At 43.7% G+C, this 21,779-nt stretch overlaps 1 protein-coding gene across 10 annotated transcripts in view; it reads right to left on the reverse strand.

Annotated features, from left to right (window-relative positions):
• TBL1X (transducin beta like 1 X-linked) overlaps positions 1 to 21,779 on the reverse strand; it is a 440,725-nt gene that overhangs the window by 308,225 nt on the left and 110,721 nt on the right. For 9 of the 10 annotated variants that reach the window (XM_073667322.1, XM_073667326.1, XM_073667323.1 and 6 more), the window contains one exon: positions 10,904 to 10,982. The exons of the other annotated variant lie outside the window; for it this stretch is intronic. The gene's annotated coding sequence lies outside the window, so the exon portion shown is untranslated. The remainder of the gene's footprint in view (positions 1 to 10,903; positions 10,983 to 21,779) is intronic. 10 annotated transcript variants of the gene reach the window in all.

Here is a 21,779-nt window from a genome sequence, read left to right on the forward strand (position 1 = left end):
AGTGGCCGATTTCCTAGACCCGCTCCTGCGTCTGGTCTGTCCTGTCTGAACACGCTCCTTGCCTGTTCGTTCCGCCTCTCTGGGGGCCGTATTCCCAGACCCGCTCCTGTATCCCTCTGCAGTGTCGGTCTCCTCCGTACACTCAGTTCCAGTCTGAACTCTCTCCTGTCCTTTACCTGTTTTGCCTCTATGTCCGTTCCCTTCCTTTTTCTGCAGAGTCTGAACTCGTACCTAACTCCTGCTTGTTGTCTCTGCAAGTACTGTGTGAGTATCTGGCTCTGTCTTTCCCTTCCTGTCTGTTCCGTGTGAACAGAGCCCTGTCCTCCCTGCTCAGCCTTGTCGGCACTCTAGCTGTGCTTGCCTGTAACCCTCTGCCTGTATTGTTCCTGAGTCCCGGTGTGTACTGGGTCCTATCCCGCCTGTGTTCCTACCTGCTAGTGCCTTCCTGTCTGCACTCTAGCTGTGCTTGCCTTTACCCCCCTGCCTGCATACCCGCCTGCCTGCATACCAGTCGTGCCTGCCTATACCCTCCAGTCTGTGTGCCAGCCTACCAGCCTGTTCCTGTATTCCCCTGTGTGGGTCAACAGTCGTGTCCGGGGTCTGTCCTGGAGTAGCACCTGGTCCCTCTGCTCGGTTCCTCCTTGGTGCACTGGCGTCGTATGCCGTCGTGCGACCCTGGTCGGATCGGGTGAATACTTAGTCACGCCCCTCCAGGCATTCACTCTCCGGCACGGTCCAGTGGAATCACTACCAATCACACGCACACGCCGCTTAGCCCGGGCGTGTGCATAACAGCATGCTCAGGCCATGGTTCCCGTTGAGCCCCACGGCCTTCGCTCTTTGAGAAGTTTTTCCAGCGAATACATGCATTAAAATAAATAAATTAATTTTTTTCCCCCTTTAGCTGAGTTCCAGGCGAATTACGCACCCGTCCAGATGGATCTATCAGCTCTCGTTCCTGCGGATCCGCCACGTTACTATGGGGATCCAAGACAGTGTCGTGCATTTGTGGAGCAATGCATGCTACACTTTAAGGCCTACCCTCTCTATTTTCCTTCCGATTGGGCTAAAGTGGCCTTTATGATTGACTACCTAGCGGGTGATGCCTTGAAATGGGTCACCCCCCTATGGGAAGCATGGGATCCTGTCATCCTTGACCTGCAGGCCTTCCTGGTGGCCTTTCGTATGGTCTTCGAGGACCCTAACTCTGAGGCCCCTGCTGAAGCTTCACTTCCCAGTATCCCGGAGCAGCCCCGACGGGTAATGTGTGTGGGTAGCGCAATAGTCCTCCAGCCCAATGAGACTACTGCCCACCCAGAATCCTCACAGGGTGACTACGCTTTCCGGAATACTTCTCTCAACCTCAAGAGGCAGTCCAGACGTGCTAGACTTGGAGGCAAGCCGTCACGCCAGGTTCTGTCCTCCCTGAGACCTCCTGACCCCAACCTTGAGGTCCCTACTGAAGCTTCATCTCCCTGTATCCCGGAGAAACCCCAATGGGTAATGTGCGTGGGTAGTGTACCAGTTCTCCTGGCCGAAGAGACTTCTGCCCATCCAGACTCCACACAGGAGAACTTCCTGCACCCGGCATCAGATGCTTCTTTCTCTTTAACCGGTGTGCATGTCCAAGGATGCTCCAAAGCTGTGGTTACCTCAGAGTCTGTGCACCTCTACTACCTGGCGGAGGATCCCCTGTTGCCTCCTGAACCCTCCGGGATACCACTCGATGACAAATGGAGAGAGACTTCTCTACACCCGGTACTCAATACTTTGTCCGCTTCGTCCTGTGAGCCTGACAATGGGTACCCCAAAGTGGTAGTTACCTCCGAGTCTCTACACCCCTCCGACCAGGCGGAGGATCTCCAGTTGTCTCCTGAACCCTTCGGGGTGCTACCTGGTAGCGAAAGGACAGAGACTCTCCTATACTCTGTACCTGATACCTCGCTCGCTTCGTCCAGTGAGTCCAACTTAGTGTACTCCGAAGCAGAGGTTACTCCTGAGTCTCTACACCCCTCTGACCAGGCGGAGGACCGCCAGCTGTCTCCAGAACCCTTCGGGGTGCCACCTGGTGGTGAATGGACAGAGACTTTCCTATACTCGGTACCCGATACCTCGCCTGCTTCCTCCAGTGAGTCCGACCTAGTGTACTCTGAAGCAGAGGTTACCCGTGAGTCTCTACACCCCTCTGACCAGGCGGAGGACCGCCAGCTGTCTCCAGAACCCTTCGGGGTGCCACCTGGTGGTGAATGGACAGAGACTTTCCTATACTCGGTACCCGATACCTCGCCTGCTTCCTCCAGTGAGTCCGACCTAGTGTACTCTGAAGCAGTTGTTTTCTCTGAGCCTCTGCACTCTTCTGACCCGGCGGAGGACCTCCAGTTGTTTCCTGAATCCTCCGGGATACCACCAGATAACAAAGAGACAGTGACTTTTCCTCATTATGTACCTGATAACCCGTCTATTTCTTCCTGTGAGCTTGACAAGATGTACCTCGAAGCAGAGATTACCCTTAAGTCTCTGTCCCCCTCCAACCCAGTGAACGACTGGCCCTCGAATTCCCTGCGGAAGATTCTGGCAGGCCTGAAGAAGAGGGGGCGTAAGGGGGGAGGTACTGTAACATACCTGGCGGCGTCCTTGCATGGTGGTCCATCTCCCACTGTGCAAGAGGGCGCACTTGATCTCCTGTCCAGAATGTCTCTCTGGCTTCCCTCCATGCTGTCTGTTTGTGTCTGTTTCTGCTGCTTAAGGGCGGCGCCCGATCACTTCCTGCCTTTTGTACCTGCTGTGGGTCACACCCCTTGTGCGTCCTCAGCCTATTGCTGTCTGTCACTTGGTATATAGCTCAGCAGCTCCCTTCTATCCCTGCCTGAGCATAGTGTTTCCTTCAGTGTGTGCTTGCACTCTGTAGGTGCCAGGTCCCGTCTCTTGTCTCCTGCTTTTTGTATCAGTTCCCGTGTCTGAACTGAGTCCTGTATGTCTCCTGCTTTGCGGTATCAGCTCCCGTGTCTGAACTGTGTCCTGTATGTCTCCTGCTTTGCGGTATCAGCTCCCGTGTCTGAACTGAGTCCTGTATGTCTCCTGCTTTGCGGTATCAGCTCCCGTGTCTGAACTGAGTCCTGTATGTCTCCTGCTTTGCGGTATCAGCTCCCGTGTCTGAACTGACTCCTTTCTGTGTTCTCTTGTCTGTCCTGTCTGAACACGCTCCTAGCCTGTTCCTCTCGCCTTCTAGTGGCCGATTTCCTAGACCCGCTCCTGTGTCTGGTCTGTCCTGTCTGAACACGCTCCTTGCCTGTTCGTTCCGCCCTCTAGTGGCCGATTTCCTAGACCCGCTCCTGCGTCTGGTCTGTCCTGTCTGAACACGCTCCTTGCCTGTTCGTTCCGCCTCTCTGGGGGCCGTATTCCCAGACCCGCTCCTGTATCCCTCTGCAGTGTCGGTCTCCTCCGTACACTCAGTTCCAGTCTGAACTCTCTCCTGTCCTTTACCTGTTTTGCCTCTATGTCCGTTCCCTTCCTTTTTCTGCAGAGTCTGAACTCGTACCTAACTCCTGCTTGTTGTCTCTGCAAGTACTGTGTGAGTATCTGGCTCTGTCTTTCCCTTCCTGTCTGTTCCGTGTGAACAGAGCCCTGTCCTCCCTGCTCAGCCTTGTCGGCACTCTAGCTGTGCTTGCCTGTAACCCTCTGCCTGTATTGTTCCTGAGTCCCGGTGTGTACTGGGTCCTATCCCGCCTGTGTTCCTACCTGCTAGTGCCTTCCTGTCTGCACTCTAGCTGTGCTTGCCTTTACCCCCCTGCCTGCATACCCGCCTGCCTGCATACCAGTCGTGCCTGCCTATACCCTCCAGTCTGTGTGCCAGCCTACCAGCCTGTTCCTGTATTCCCCTGTGTGGGTCAACAGCCGTGTCCGGGGTCTGTCCTGGAGTAGCACCTGGTCCCTCTGCTCGGTTCCTCCTTGGTGCACTGGCGTCGTATGCCGTCGTGCGACCCTGGTCGGATCGGGTGAATACTTAGTCACGCCCCTCCAGGCATTCACTCTCCGGCACGGTCCAGTGGAATCACTACCAATCACACGCACACGCCGCTTAGCCCGGGCGTGTGCATAACAATAATGAAGCACATGGCAGATGTATGAATGCTCTAAAATCTGATGACAGCACGAGATAGTCTGAATATCAGCTTTATCAAATACCAGATTCATTTAGAAGCACAGACATATTCATATATTTATCCATATGCATTAAAACGTTACAATATATCCGGCTCACAAAGATGTATCTGGCTGAGAGGACAATAGCTCAGTCGCCTTCACAGTATGAGGACGATGTTCAGCATTTCTTCACTTTAGAGCTCCAGAGCTGCTGTAAGTCAAGTTGACTCTGGGCCAGATATATTACCGTTACTTTGGCACTCCATGGCACTACTATGTAGCCACTTTCTGGCCAATATTGATGGGTTCTGCACGATAAGCGTTATTTGTCAGTACCGAGTCTACAGTTCTGTTAGTCAACTATAAACAAGTTATTAAAAGTAAGAAGGGGACTCAAATATTTGCCCATCGCCCTAGACAGATGGTGAACACATACTACTAACTGGAAGAAATATGGCGCTGAAAATGAGTTTCTTTAACACCTTCCCTCCGTAGCCAATTTTTACTTTTAGCACTTTTTTTACCTCCCCTTTTTCCAAGAGCCATAACTTTTTAGTTTTTCCATCCACATAGATTTATAATGGCTTGTTTTTTTGCAGGACAAGTTGTACTTTTGAATGACACCATTTAATGTACTGAAAAGTGGGGAAAAAAATCCAAGTTTCCAATTTTCATTGGGAAAAAATGCAATTCCGCCGTGATTTTTTGTGGGTTTTTTTTATGACGTACAGTACAGACCAAAAGTTTGGACACACCTTCTCATTTAAAGATTTTTCTGTATTTTCATGACTATGAAAATTGTACATTCACACTGAAGGCATCAAAACTATGAATTAACACATGTGGAATTATATACTTAACAAAAAAGTGTGAAACAACTGAAAATATCTCTTATATTCTAGGTTCTTCAAAGTAGCCACCTTTTGCTTTGATGACTGCTTTGCACACTCTTGGCATTCTCTTGATGAGCTTCAAGAGGTAGTCACCGGAAATGGTCTTCCAACAATCTTGAAGGAGTTCCCAGAGATGCTTAGCACTTGTTGGCCCTTTTGCCTTCACTCTGCGGTCCAGCTCACCCCAAACCATCTCGATTGGATTCAGGTTTGGTGACTGTGGAGGCCACGTCTTTAAAAGAGAAGGTGTGTCCAAACTTTTGGTCTGTACTGTACATTCTGTGGTAAAAGTTACTTTGAATCCTGATTCTCCAGGCCAGTATTATTATGGCGATACCAAACGTGTGTAGATTTTGTTTATTTAAATGGAAAAAAATCTATTGAGAAATTTGTAAAAAAATATTTTTGGTTTGTATAGCCTGTAACATTTTTGTTTTTCCATAAACAGAGCTGGATGAGGGCTTGCTTTTTTGCTTGACAAGCTCACAGTTTTAGGGCTCTTTCACAAGTCAGTGTGTCCAGTACTTGTGGTGACAGTTTTCACACATACCGGAGACACTTACACAGGTAGACCCATTCAAATGAATGAGTCTGCACATGTCAGTGTGTTTCCACGGTCCATGTGTCCATGGGTACACGAATGACATTCGTGTGTGATCAGTGTGACCTGTACCGGTGCCTGAGAATCAGCGGCACAGTTAGCGCTGTTCCCAAGCGCCGGGTGCTGAAGGTATCTCTCAGCATTGTCCCCTGCTAGCTGGACAATGTTGAGAGTAGTATTCTGCTCCCGATGTCTCCAAAACCTGTAAAAATAAGAATAAAATAAAAAAAATCATTATACTCACCTGGCTGGAGGCGACCGGACACACTGAGAAGCAGAGGAGAATGACTCACTGCAGCGAGAGGGTCCCTGAACTGCGCTGAGCTCACTGAGTGACAGGACACTGTCACAGCGCTGGCAGGGGACAATGATGAGAGATTCCTTCAGCACCCGCTGCTTGGGAACAGCGCTAACTGTATCGCTGATTCCAAGGCGCCGGTAAGTGTGATCCTGATATGGCACACGGACGCCACACGTTTGCCACACGTATGCCACAGATGCAGACACGTACACACAGACACGGGTATCTCCGGTACTGGTTTTTCCAGTACTGGAAATATCAGGACGTGTGAAACAAGCCTTATTCATACCATTTTGGGCTATATATGGTGTTTTGATCTGTTTTTACTGCATTTTTTATTGAGGAGTAGTGACCAAGACACCCATATCTCTGGTGTTTTGATTTTCTTTCTCATTACGGCTTTAATCAATCGGGTTAATTATTTAAAAATTTTGATAGACTGGACTTTAATGAATGCAGCGATACCACATATGTGTATTTTTTTATTTTTTTATTTCTCTATTTTAAATGGGGAAAAGGTGATTTGAACTTTTATATTTCTTTTAACTTTTTTTTAGATTTTTACAAACTTTTTTTTAATCTTTGACTTTATTTGTTAGTCCCAGTATTGCAGTATATAGGGTAAATCTCAGTCTCCCTTGTAGCACCAAGAAGGCAGAGACGGGGACCTTCAGCAGGATCCTGGTTGACATAGTAACCTATCAATGCCTTACGATCGCGTCACAGGAAGCCAGTAAGCTGCACAAGTTCCACTTAAATGCCACTGTCAGAGACTGACAACAGCACTTAAATGGCTAACAGATGCAGCGGAAGCTGATCTTCAGACGCAGCTGTTAGGGACAGATAGATGATGGCTATTTAGTATTTGCGGTATCTGTCGCACATACAGAGAGTGCCCAGCACCTGTTTTTGATTAGCCTTGGCGTCCGACTCCTGGCCATCTCTAGCTTGGACCTATGGATTTATTTTTTGTTCCTTCATTCACAGCTGTTGCAGCCTTAACTTTCTCATCTTTCTGTAGCTTCACCATATGACATCTGGCTTTTTGGTATCTATAAGGCTGTGTTCACACATTGTATGAATACTCAAAAGGGACATAGCTAATCAGAAGAACTATGCTACTTTTCTAATTGGAGGTATTTGCTAATATTATTATTATAGCACCTACTAAATATTGGTATAGGATCTTGGAGATAGGAATACCTCTTTTAACTCTAAATATTATCTTAGTTTTGTATAGCATGTTTGCAATACTGTGACTTCTTCTAAATGCCAATGTTGATGTGTTCTTCATTTGGCCCTTAGGGAATAAGGGCCCAGTTGTGGATGCAATTATCTCAAATACAGTTATACAATGGGCACATTCCCCAAGAAAAGCTAACTTACATAAGACATCTAATTCCCTTCTTTCTTTTATGTAGCAGGACAGTCTTAAATAATTTTGAAAATCCTGGATTGGAATTTCAATAACCAGCAAAGCTAATGATAACTCCCATATTATTTACATGGGACTGGATGCATATTCTGAATGCCAGATTCCTTTCCAGTGCTTAGTATCCAGATTTTCCTGGCTTTGTAATATAAAATAAATTAATGAAAGAACGGAAGGTCCGAATCAAAATATTAATGGGTATAAACAGATTTAGAGAATTAAATGCACATCTAGAATGTTTGACTTTCTACTTTCCAAGGATTTCTGAGTCATTTTCAGAGTTTCCAAACAGCAGAGCCCAATTTGCATTCTAATGTAAAAATGTCATAAACTCATATTCAGGATTCAATTGCAGAGCTGTAGTCTACATGGAGCCTGTGTGATTCTTGTTGCTAAAGTAACTCATATTAAGGCAATGTGGAGCAATCGGTTTATTTATTTATTTTACTCACTCATATAGCGCCATTAATTCCACAGCGCTTTACAGACATTATCACTGTTCCCATTGGGGATCACAGTCTACATTCCTTATCAGTATGTCTTTGGAGTGTGGGAGGAAACCGGAGAAAAACCATGCAAACAAGGGGAGAACATACAAACTCCTTGCTGATGTAGTCCTTGGTGGGATTTGAACCCAGGACCCCAGTGCTGCAAAGCAAAGCAAAGCAGTCATCAATCAAAAGGTGGCTACTTTGAAGAACCTAGAATATAAGATATATTTTCAGTTGTTTCACACTTTCTTGTTAAGTATATAATTCCACATGTGTTAATTCATAGTTTTGATGCCTTCAGTGTGAATGTACAATTTTCATAGTCATGAAAATACAGAAAAATCTTTAAATGAGAAGGTGTGTCCAAACTTATGGTCTGTACTGTATATAAATAATGGTGCCCTCCTTTCTCTCTGCTTCTTCCATAGGTATCTATGACTTTCAGAAGATTATTTTGACTGGACTTCCCCTTTAAGAAACCAACACATTTTTTAAACTGAAAATACAATTAAACTGAAAAGTGCAAAATATAAAAGCAGATAATAATATCCCTGTCCTTTCCTTCATAAAAAAACACATAGATTTTGGTTGTCAGAAGAGCGTCTGTTTAAAGGGATCCTGTCAGCAGGTCCTTTTACTGTATTTTATCGGCTTTGTGTAGAGAGTATTATATCCTGTATATAAAGAAAAATGAAAAAAATCACGGCCTTTTATGTCTGCAGAATCCTAGACAGACACTTTCCTGCAAAACTCTTTATGGGTTTTAGAAAGTAATTGTTCTTTGAACAATACATGTAAAGTTGTGTTTAACCATTGCACAAATACAAAGGAGTGGATACATAAAACCTATCACTGGATATACAGTATGAAGAAAAACTTTATTTTTTTTTTGGTTTTCTTAAGTAGGACACTATGTTCCATTGCTATATGGGATGCAGAGGCATAAAGGTCATAAATAGTAAAGCAAACTGACCAAATCCAATTTCATTGCTTTCCACCTTGTCAGATAAATACCGTAGTGCAGTCGTCCCTTCCCACTGCCATATAGATCAGTAAATCGGAGAATGGCAAAAAACGAAAAAAGTCATTTTATATACTTCTTTTATCCAAAATATTAAATATCCATCCATACATGAAAGGTTTTAGAAAGATTAATTTGAACAATTATAATAATCACCACGGAGAACATGAAATCCACAGACTTCGGTGTAGACAGTTCATGCGCTCAGAGACACCGAGACGCTGCCTCTGCACCTGCGGCGACATTTCGGGGGTCCTCCCCATTTTTCTCAAACCTTTTCATATACGGCTGGATATTTAATGTTTTGGATAAAAGAAGTAATTAAAAGGACTTTATATGTGTTTTGCCATTCTTCGATTTACTGAGATGTAAAGGTCCCCATACACATTAGATTAAAGTTGTGCAGAACCCGATGATTTCAGGGGAACTGGACAATCATCTAATGTTAGGAGGGTCTCCCGATTTTACCCTGTCGGGGGATGAAAGATCAGGCAATTCTAATGCAAACCGCTTAATCCTTGGGTTCTTTTCCAATATAAGCTGCGACCAGAAGAGTCCGGCCGTGGCTTACGCTCCTCTCTGAACACTGAGTAAATGAACACTCCGCAGAAAAGTGTGTTGATAGGTTTAGTGGTCAGGAGAGACAGCTGGGTATTTATATGCATATTCAGTTTTGGAGCCTAATATGGCGGGATGGCAAACCTTGAGTTTAACAGAATATATATTCCCCATTTTATGCACTTTAACCAGGTATACGGGTACAGGGCAAACTTAAAAGCAGTGACCCAAAGAATGGTAGAAAATACAAATGCACATGAGGTAAGGTAATCACAAAATGATATACAACACAAATAAACACAGCCGCGCAATAGAAGACCAAATAAATACTCCTCAAGTAGAACCCAAAAATTGCAGACAAGTAATAACCAAAAAAGTTAAGAAACAATGAATCCAAGTGTCAAAATAGTTGTGACCGCACTCCAGGTTCACTGCAGATAGCAGTAAAACATTAGCCTATAGTTATCCGGTGATATCCTTGGAGACGGAAGCAAAGCACGGCACGAGCAGCGTGTTATAAGCAGGAGATTATCACTACAGGACTCGGTGTCTTGTGCCTCCTAGTCAGCTGCATAAACCCATCTCCACCACTGATTACCAGATTTCTGAGTGTGCAAAGTGTATGCCAATCAGTGGCGTGGGTGGGGTTAAACAAGGCTCAGCATTCAGAGCTCTGCTACATCTGCAGAGAAAACTGTGATTTTATCACAACTATTGCACCCAGTAAACTAAGTGATACATCACTGGAATGAGGATCTCTGTCTCTACATCATGCTGCACTCAGATGCACTCAGATGGGGTAGCAAAAAACTGGTGACAGATTCTCTTTAATCCTGTACATTTTCTTTTGTTGGTTGCAGATCTATGGCTAGAAGAATCTTTCGATATTCAGTAAAACATGTTCTGAAAGCAAGTAAAATCTTCAGCTGAACCACAAGACATTTAAAATTTGCGAAACTCAACAAAATCCATTGTAATGGTATCTGACTGTACCATGATAGTATACATTTAAAGGGATATTCCAGTTTTGAAAAACCCCTTTTGTTCCTGCTGCAGTTTTTGAAAAAGCAAACTGTGCTTTAGTCACTTTTCCCCGGATCCATCGCTGAATCTCTGTTGCTGCTCCCTGTGTCTGTTATTGTCTGCAGCGCTGATGTCACATTTACAGTGCTACAGCCAATCAGTGAGCTCAGGAGGAGTGGCTAATGCCGTCAACTCAAGCAGAGCCGGATATCTCAGCTGCTGGCTGTAGTGATGTTGATTTTACGTCAGCACTGCAGATTATGGCAGACACTGGCAACAGCTTAGGAGATTCAGCACTGGACCTGGGGAAGGTGAGTAAAGACCGATTGCTTTTTGTTTAAAACAAACTGCAGCCAAGAAAGAGGGGTTTAATGATGTTATCAGATGAAATATACAATTCGGCCACACTTTTATAATTATCTGTAAAACATTCCACTTACACTGAGGATACAGGATGCCAATCCACGTTTTCTTCTATTTTCTGGACCCTTTACCACAGCCAGCTTTCACACGTGGCACCTAGAAAAGGAACATTTGAAGCTCTATTAAGAGAAGACAGGATCTTATATACAGGTCATACATATCTTTTGTAAATTGTATGAATACTGGAAGCCACTAAGCATTCTATGGCCAATAAGGGCATGTGCACATGGAGGCTTTTTGAAGGAATCGGTGGGGAATCGCTCCTTCCATATTGTATTTTCTAGGCGCTATTTGTCCTGAAGTGTTTTTTTTTGTGAACATTTTGTTAGCATTTTCTGAAATATTTGTTCATGTTTTCCTAAAGCATCTTCTGCAAATGTTTTTTAAGATTTTTTTTATGTTTTTTTGTGGGCGATTTTCTCACATTTTTTAAAAGCAATGAAAAAAAAACGCTAGTGTTTAATGGGACCCACTCAAAAAATGTTGTGTGAACATCTCCTAAAAGCACTAGGTTGCAGAAACAAGGGATATCTTATAATGCTACATTTACCCAGGGCAAATTCAGGCCATTAAATGAGCATTGATTGAATATGTGCAAATTTACATAGAATGGGGGCAGAAGAAATACTAATACGATTGTTATGTCCCCATACACTTTAAAGGGGTATTCCCATCTCCAAGATCCTATCCCAATACGTAGTAGGTATAATAATAATAATATTAGCAAATACCTCCAATTAGAAATGTAGTATAGTTTTTCTGATTTGCTATGTCTCTTTCCTCATGTCCTCAAGTGGTCCTCCCTTCACACTTGCCATCGGGAGATCAGCGGCCCTAGCCGCTGATCTCCCGACGGTAGCCGCATGGAGGTCAGCGCCGCCGCCGGTCGGGGTAGTTCTGCTGCGAGCAGCCGGGAGATGACCGGCTAACGCCAGTCATCTCCCGGCTGCATCGCCGCTGACCTCCGTGCAGCAGATGAGCCGCTAATGGCCGCCATCTTTTTCTGAAATCCCGCGTCGCTGATTGGCCGTGGCCGGACCAATCAGCGACGCGGGATTTCCTGGACAGAAGGACAGATAGACGGGATAAGACGATTATATATATTAGATTCCTATTAATAACCAAGTTCAAGCAAATTATTTAAAATTAGAAATGTTCCAAGCATGTGTTTAATAATATCTATTGAAAAGTGAAAATGAATTTGTTTCTTCTTACTCATTACTAATCTCTGGAAACTTTTTTGTGTTTTATATGATATTAATATTTCAAGTTTGTACAGAAGTTCTGTAAGTTGATAATTTTAGATTAATATATTTTTTAGATGAATAAGTACCCTGCACGTAGTTTTGGTTTTGGCAGCATCATACATCTGTTATCACCAGCTAGATTATGGACCTTACTGGCTTTTGCAACAGAGGATGTGAGATAAGGTAGGTTGCATGCATTTCGTGATAAATATGCTTTGCTCAATTGCATTCAATTAACTGTAGTTTCTTACATGTGCAAACGTAGATGGGAAGAAGAAAATCAGAACAGAAAACATCACGCAATAGTCTTTGTTTCCTCCTTAAATGTCCTAAAGTAACCTTCATTTACATATTTCAGTCTTAAGCCAATGCAGTTAATATTTGTTCATTCATTGCGATTCTGTATTCTGCTCTTTAGAGAATTCTGCATATATTTTGACTTTCACTCTTAAAGTCTACTTCTGTTTATTTGTAGAGCTTAATATGCACCTTTTTTTAAAATTATTATGTTCATCTTCTGTTACATGTACAGCAGATAGTGGGGGTCTAGGTTCTGATACCCCTTACCAAGTGCTGAGAAAAACACTTTGCATTGTGCTAATCAGCAGACCAAAGTCTTGGCCGTGTACAGACTCATAGACTTCCTATTGAACCTCTACATTCCTCTGTGCACCTTCATATTGGAGAAAAGTTCTTCTGCCTCCTGACCGGGGCAATACAGAATGGATTTTTGAGCAACCTGTAGGGTCCCAGGAAGTGGGCCCCCACCAATCTGCAGTATGTGTAATGAAGTATGGACATACTAAATAAAATAAACATAGGTTTACTTTAAGTACATCATTCATTTCATGTCATCTATGTGATTCTATTATTGAGCCCAGATGTAGAAGTTCAGAACCCTCTGAGCACCAAGAAGGTCCAGCATGTGGTTCATGTTCCATGATGTCCTATAACCGAGTGCTCTGACACAGCGCAGAGCAGTGCCGGCTCCAAGTTTTCGTGGGCGAAAGAGTCTCAGTGACCCTTTTAACACATACCACGATTCATGATGTGCATATACGGTGGAGAAATATAGGTATACAACACAGGGCCCAGCGTGCCCCCTCATCCTTCACATATGCAAACTTACAGTAGGCAGACATGCACACATACTCACACAGTATGCAGACATGCACACACACACAGTACGCAGACATGCACACACACAGTACGCAGACATGCATACATGCAGAAATGCACACACAGTACGCACACACACACAGTACGCACACACAGTACGTAGACACACACACACAGTATGCAGACATACACACACAGTACGCAGACATGCACACACGCACACACTATGCAGACAAGCACACACAAAGTGCGCAGATATGCATACACGCAGTATGCAGACATGCATGCACACACAGTATGCAGACATGCACACACACAATACGCAGACATGCACACACACAATACGCAGACATGCACATGCATACACACAGTACACAGACATGCACACACACAGTATGCAGACATGCACACACACAATACGCAGACATGCACATACATACACACAGTACACAGACATGCACACACACACAGTATGCAGACATGCACACACACACACACATTACACAGTCATGCACACGCACATATGCACACAGTACGCAGACATGCACGCACACATGCACACAGTACACAGACATGCACACACACAGTATGCAGACATGCACACACACAATACGCAGACATGCACATACATACACACAGTACACAGACATGCACACACACACACACAGTATGCAGACATGCACACACACAATACGCAGACATGCACATACATACACACAGTACACAGACATGCACACACACACAGTATGCAGACATGCACACACACACACACATTACACAGTCATGCACACGCACATATGCACACAGTACGCAGACATGCACGCACACATGCACACAGTACACAGACATGCACACACACAGTATGCAGACATGCACACACACAATACGCAGACATGCACATACATACACACAGTACACAGACATGCACACACACACACAGTATGCAGACATGCACACACACAATACGCAGACATGCACATACATACACACAGTACACAGACATGCACACACACACAGTATGCAGACATGCACACACACACACACATTACACAGTCATGCACACGCACATATGCACACAGTACGCAGACATGCACGCACACATGCACACAGTACACAGACATGCACACACATACACACATGCACATGGTACACAGATATGCACACATACAATACGCTGACACGCACATAGACACGCACATACACAAACATATACACAGATACATAGACATACAGACATATGTACATATTTGAACACAAATTCTTAAAAACACATACAGTTATATGAAAAAGTTTGGGCACCCCTATTAATCTTAAGCTTAATGTTTTATAAAAATTGGTGTTTTTGCAACAGCTATTTCAGTTTGATATATGTAATAACTGTTGGACACAGTAATGTTTCTGCCTTGAAATGAGGTTTATTGTACTAACAGAAAATGTGCAATCTGCCTTCAAACAAAATTTGACAGGTGCATAAGTATGGGCACCCTTATCATTTTCTTGTTTTAAATACTCCTACCTACTTTTTACTGACTTACTAAAGCACTTTTTTTGGTTTTGTAACCTCATTGAGCTTTGAACTTCATAGCCAGGTGTATGCAATCATGAGAAAAGCTACTTAAGCTTAAGATTAATAGGGGTGCCCAAACTTTTTCATATAACTGTATAAAACAGACCTGATGGGGTACAAAGTGGCTAATATGCCTGATTACAGTAAAGGGCTTGCTCGGGGTACAACAAAATCCCTGACAAAGTTGCAAACATGTGGCCCAAACATGATGTACAAAGGTCCTGAGATATAATTATTGAACAGTCATATCTTGGTTTGTTTTGTTGGTTTGTAGTTATCTGATTTAATTTGGCTCATTTGAATGTGACATTTAGGTGTGTATTATCAGCAGGACTTTACTCGTGGTTATTTAGTGTTATTTAGTGGTGTATGGCTACAATCATTTGTGTCTTGAGAGCCAACATTTTTAATTTAAAAAATATTACTATAAAGTATTACTGTCTAGAATTTACAATTTTGATGTGTTTCAAGAACATATATCATCCTACATATAAAAGATCCAATAAGTCACATTGGCATATATCTTTGTTAAGTTTTAAAGACTTTACATGCAGCTCATGGAGCAAGAACTGACAACCATTGCTTGATCTCTTCTTTTTGATGGTTAGACCAGATTCACTGAAGCACATTGCACAATCTATGTATGGACCACAATGCCTGGACTGACCGGGGGTCTCTAGACTGGAACTTACAGCCTCATGTGTGTCCGAATATGGAGCGTGAAATATGTTTGTGTGAACCTGGCCTTACTCCAACTATTCTTAGTAGTATATCAATGGTGGCATCAATAATGCATTTTTCATGAATGATATCAATCTTGCTTGAAGTAATATGCATAAAACTAATGTAGTATGATTATGGGTATGGAATGATGCAATGCATTTTTATAATGGTCAGTCTTAGTGGTGATGTAATAATAATAATAATAACTCTTTATTTTATAACATTAAAACTCTTCAAGTTTACTATGTCAGGGCTGGGGTATATGACAATTAATTTATACATTTGATTTTCAAGGTAATTAGTCTCATATTAGCAGCTATTCTACATGTATGGCATGTGTTTCGTTGCCATTGTTAATTATATTATGTATACAGTAGGTAGAATAATTTGAGACAAGAAGCAACAGAACTGAGTGAACACATAAACCTTTTTTCCACCTGATACCGAAACCCATCATATGATGAATTCTTCCATTGTTCTCCTGGACTATTTTAACCAACATAAACATTGTTCAAAGTAGATAATAATTATGGCTGTCCTTCCAAGTATAACAAGACATGATAATGGTATATTCTAATGTAAATAAGGAGCTATTTCCTTATTTTCATACATTTGCCTGTTATATTTTTATAGTTTCACTTCTAGTTGCAGTTTAGTCCCACTCCACTGTCAGTCATGTTATATAACAAATGAGATTTAATAGGGTTATCCAAGATTTTACATTGATGACTTCTCCTTGTGTAGAGGTGAGTGAAGGATCCTGGTCGAACAGCCATGTAAGTATTCCTGAGGATCACCTCCTACCTGCCAACATCCCCGGCTCCTCTTTTTTGATTAGCTGGCCTAACGCAAATTCACTATTGCGGAGTGATGCAGAAATGACATTGTGCCGGTATGACTAATCAAAAGAGGCAACCATGGAATACTGACGTGACCAATGGACCAGGGTCCTGTAAATCAATTTGCTCATCTCTATCCTTAAAGGAGTTGTCCACTACTAGGATGACCCCTTCTCATTACTCATATCTGGCCCTGTTAAAATAAAACACCTATACTCACCTGCTGTGCCGTCGCCATTCCAGCAATGCCGACACTCGTGTTCCTGGGGCTCACATGAAGTTGTTATGTCACGTCAGCCCTGGGCCCAATCAGCACTGGCGTCACTCTCCCCACCTTCGGATAAATCTAATATCAAGAGGAAGTCAGAGTGCAGCCGCAGCCCTGGCTTCCTGTTGATGTTCAACACGTGAGCCAACACCACTGGGATGGCACTGGCACGGGAGATGAGTATAGATCTTTTTATTTTAACAGGGCCAGACATGAGGAATGAGAAGGGGTCGTTCTAGTAGTGGACAACCACTTTAAGTCCGTCCCTTAAGCCTAACATTAATTAATAGGACCTAGGGGCAGCAGCACTCACTGGAGTGGTATGACTCCTTAATGGGTTTATCCACTTCAAGACAACCCCTTCTTAAATACTTCAGTGCCTGAGGTTAAAAAATAAAACAAAACACATACTCACTTCTTGGACGGGTGTCATTTCATCGATGTCAGCACTGTGTCTCCCAGAGGACACATAATATTATGTTACGTAACCATCGCAGTCAAGTCAGGGTTCATTGATCAGCTACAGTCTTCACACTACCATCAGATGGAACTACTCTGACTGACAGAACTGTTAAACAGACTATGACAGCACAGAATGACTGTTCGAACCAAGTACAGGTGCTCAGTGTGCTAAGATTTGGCCAATCATTTAAATACACCTTCGCACCCGTTTGTTTTCCCTCAGTCTCCACCCCACCATCTTCTGAGGCAGCATTGGCTTCATAGCGCCTGAGAAGGGCAGAGATTGATGGAAACAAGCAGGTGGGAAGGTGTATTTAAATATTTGGCCCCTCTATGAAGCACAGAACTCCTGTACTTGGTTTGAAGAGTCATTCTGTGCTGACAGAGTCCCTTTAAGGCTGCAGCCTATCAGTGGTTGCTGATAGACTGCAGCATTCTCATGACATAATGTCACAAGACTCCCGAGAGACATTGCTGGAAAAGAACCAGTCTGGGAGTTGAGTATGTTTTATTTATTTTACCGATTTTTTTAGTTTTACCCGGGGCCTGTTAGCATCTAAGATGGGGTTGTTCAGCAGAACAGTACCAGACATAGTGATGTTCATGTAGATGGGTCTGGCACTGTAGTTCAGCTCAATTCACTTGAAGGATAGGCCATCAATGTAACATGTTATGTGGCTGTAACGTGGATATTACCTGTGAAATAGTGTAAAAACCTTTAGCTCTTTCTTTTAATATATAGAATAATGAAAAAGGTGATGGAGGCCCGATGCTATCGCATTGGGAGGGCAGTAATGTCACGATGGGGGCAGGCTTTGCAGCATTGAGAATCTCTCCCCCCGATGTGCTCACCCACCTATCCACTCTCTCTTTCCCCCATCTGCTGTCTTCTCCTCTCATGTGATCTCTTCTTTGACCTGTGTACCCCATGTGCTCTCCCCCTTGTCTGCTCTCTCTCTCCGCCTCTGTGCTGTCTTCTTCGCTCATGTGTTCTCTCGTTTGCGATGTCTCCCCGTGCACTAAATTAGACCGCCACCATCTTTGTGCAAGCAGATAGCGGTGGTCACATTAAAACTGTGCATTTGCTCCTCCTGTACAAAGATGGCGGCGGTCAGTGAATCATTCGGCTAATCCCGGCGGCGGCGTGTACGGCGTGTTCGCGACTGTTTTCCGCTGGTGGTACCGTGCAAGAGGCTGCGTACGGCGTATACAATGTGTGTGTGTGTATGGTGCATATGGCGTAAACAGAGTGTGTGCGTGTGTGTGGTGCGTACACAGTGTGTGTGTGGTGCGTACAGCATATACAGTGTGTGTGTGGTGCGTTCGGCGTATACAGTGTGTGTGTGATGCATACGGCGTATACAGAGTGTGTGTGGTGGTGCGTACGGCGTATACAGTGTGTGTGTGTGTAATGCGTACGGCGTATACAGTGTGTGTGTGTGTGGTGCGTACGGCGTATACAGTGTGTGTGTGTGTGTGGTGCGTACGGCATATACAGTGTGTGTGTGTGTGTGTGTGGTGCGTACAGCGTATACAGTGTGTGTGTCGTGCGTCTGGCGTATACAGTGTGTGTGTGGTGCGTCCGGCGTATACAGTGTGTGTGTGGTGCATATACAGTGTGTGTGTGTGTGGTGCGTACTGCATATATAGTGTGTGTGTGTGGTGCGTACTGCATATATTGTGTGTGTGTGTGGTGCGTACGGCGTATACTGTGTGTGTGTGGTGCATATACAGTGTGTGTATGTGGTGTGTACTGCATATATAGTGTGTGTGTGTGGTGCGTACGGCGTATACTGTGTGTGTTGCGTACGGCGAATACAGTGTGTGTGTGTTGCGTACGGCGAACACAGTGTGTGTTTGTGTGTGTGTGTGTGATGCGTACGGCGTATACATTGTGTGTGTGTGGTGCGACGGTGTTCCGCTGGTGGTACTGCGCAAGAGGCTGGTACCACCAGCGGTTTCCATATTGAGACACCCATCACTTGGGTGTCCCAATATGGCGGTCGGTGAACTTATGCCGCTTGGAATTCTGAGATCCGGACACATCGGGACGGAACAGGATGTGAAGACATTACAACGTAAGTATATATTAGATGAATGGATAAATGTGTAATTTCATATTCTAAAAACTATAACAGGCTATTATATTTTACTTTAAAGGTGTTTTCCACTATTGTTATGCTGAAAATTGATCCTTAGGAAAGGTCATCAATATCATCTTCATGGGGGTCCGACACCTGCCACCTCAACTAATAAGTTGTTATCACCTCTGGAGGTGAAGAGAATAATATCTAATATATAGTAAAACTCTATACACTGTTTACATCTGTCCACCGCCAAAGTGATCACAGATGCTCAGCGGGGGTGTCGTGTTTGAGACCCCCATGTATCTTATATTGATGACCAATTGTAGGGCAGTACGGTGGCTCAGTGGTTAGCACTGCAGCCTTGCAGCGCTGGGATCTTGAGCTCAAATCCCACCGAGGACAACATCTGCAAGGAGTTTGTATGTTCTCCCCGTGTTTGTGTGGGTTTCCTCCCACACTCCAAAGACATACTGATAGAGAATGTAGATTGTGAGCCTCAATGGGGACAGTGCCAATATTGTCTGTGAACTCCAGAATTTTTTGCTTTTATGATGCTAACTCACCAGTAATAATCTCACTGTGTAATTTGTTTCATCCCAATTTAGTTGCTTTGAAACGTTTTGAACCCTTTTTGTACAAGTACCTGCATAATGTGAACCCAGCACATGCTTTGCTGGGTAAACAGGTTAGCCTCTGAAAATTGAAATAATCACTTCTGAAATCCTTCATGACTGCTCTCAAATCCATCACTGCTCAGCTCCAACCTTCTTTATTTGTCTTCCATGCAGATACAGCTATATTTTTTGCTTTATAAAAGTGCAGTGATATACTAGGCAAGTCGATAATAATTAGCAGCACAGTTATAAAGCTCTCCTGATTCAGACAACTTGTTTAAAAGAGGTTTGTGCAGAATATCCTTTGTATTTATGCAACTTCAAGCCAAGTGCTGACAAGGAAAAACATCACAAGCAGGAGGCAATACAAGCTGAAGCTTCATCACACAAAATGCACCGAGACCGCAGCACAAAGCTGCATCATATAGGATACACTAAGACTCGGTATGACACCTTCAGATAGGATGCACAGACTCTAGTAGATATCTGCATCACAAACGATACACTAAGACTTAGTAGTGTGAAGCTGCTTCACATAGTATACACTGAGACGCTGAAGTATGAAGTTGCATCACATAGCATACACTAAGATTTTGTTGGTGATAGGTGCATGACGTAGGATACATTGCAACTCTGTAGAAGATATCTGTATCACTTTGCATACACTAAGACCACCCCAAATGAAGGCTGACACAGAAACGCGTGTCATGGCTGGCACCATTCCAGCGGGATAGAACAAGCACCTCATGGGTATGGAGATTCTTTTTTGCTTCATGGTGTATCCTTTTCGGTGATACATATCATACTATTACTCAAATCATACTATTAATCAAACCATCACACAGGATACTTTGAGACTCTGCAGTAAGCTTAAAGGAGTTATCCGAGACTTTTGTATTTTTTTCTTGTAGTGCTAAGAACTTACAAGAGGGTAATTCCTAATTACTAGCCTATTCTGCCTGGGGCAGGATCTCTGCCAGCTCAAAGTTGTCACGGATCGTTCCTGCCATTAATTCTGCAGCTTCTGTTGATGTCAGATCGACAGAGCAGCTTCTTCTCTTTCACTCTACTCTGTTGACGGGTGACCGTACATCTCTGCTAATGTCATGCTGATTGACAGCCGGCTCACCGCTGCCCAACTAGCTGTCAATCAGCATGACGTTGGCACTGATACTCCACCGACAGCAGACCAGAAGAGGAAGAGCTGCTCTGTCGACGGGAGGTCAAATGAAGCAGCAGGATTACTGGCAGGAGTGGTCCATGACCTCTCAAAGCTGGCAAAGATCTGCAGCAGGCAGAACAGGCAGAAAATAAGCAACTACCTACCTGTAAGTTCTTAACCCTATAAGAAAAAAAATGCAAAAGTCCTGCTTTTAAAGTCCTGCAAAAGTCCTGCTTTGGAGCAGAAGTTTTATGGTATAGGCAGGATAAATACGGAATAATAAAATGCTGAAATACTAATGCATGAATAGGGCCTATGGGATGTGTAGTCTACATTAAAAATGAACAATAACAATGGGCTGATGGTTTAAATAGTGGCAAAATGGTCAAAATTAGGAAACATCCATGTCTTTCTGTACCCACAACAACACTATACCTGAAAGAAATCAGCAAAGGAAATATTAGTATTAGGGTTTCTCTTCAAGCTTGGAAATTAGAATGTTCATTTTACAGCATAACAATATGGAACATTATAGCTCCAGCCAACTGGATTAGAAGATGAATATTGGGTATGAGTACACAGTCAGTGTCAATGCTGCAAAAATGCCCCAAAAATGAACATAGTGCACAGCAATGTCAAAACAACATTGCTGTGCACATGTTCCATGCTCAAATTTTTGGGCGGCTTCTGCTTGGAAGACATCTGCTTTCTATACTTTAAAGAATAGAGCGCTGCAAGAATAATGGCAGTAACACTGGTAAAGCCGCTTCAAAAACACAACCACTGGAGATTTTCTGAATGGGCT

This window comes from Phyllobates terribilis, unplaced genomic scaffold (assembly GCF_046119375.1).
Source record: "Phyllobates terribilis strain yellow unplaced genomic scaffold, ASM4611937v1 Scaffold_2__4_contigs__length_985480577, whole genome shotgun sequence".
Lineage (NCBI taxonomy): Eukaryota > Metazoa > Chordata > Amphibia > Anura > Dendrobatidae > Phyllobates > Phyllobates terribilis.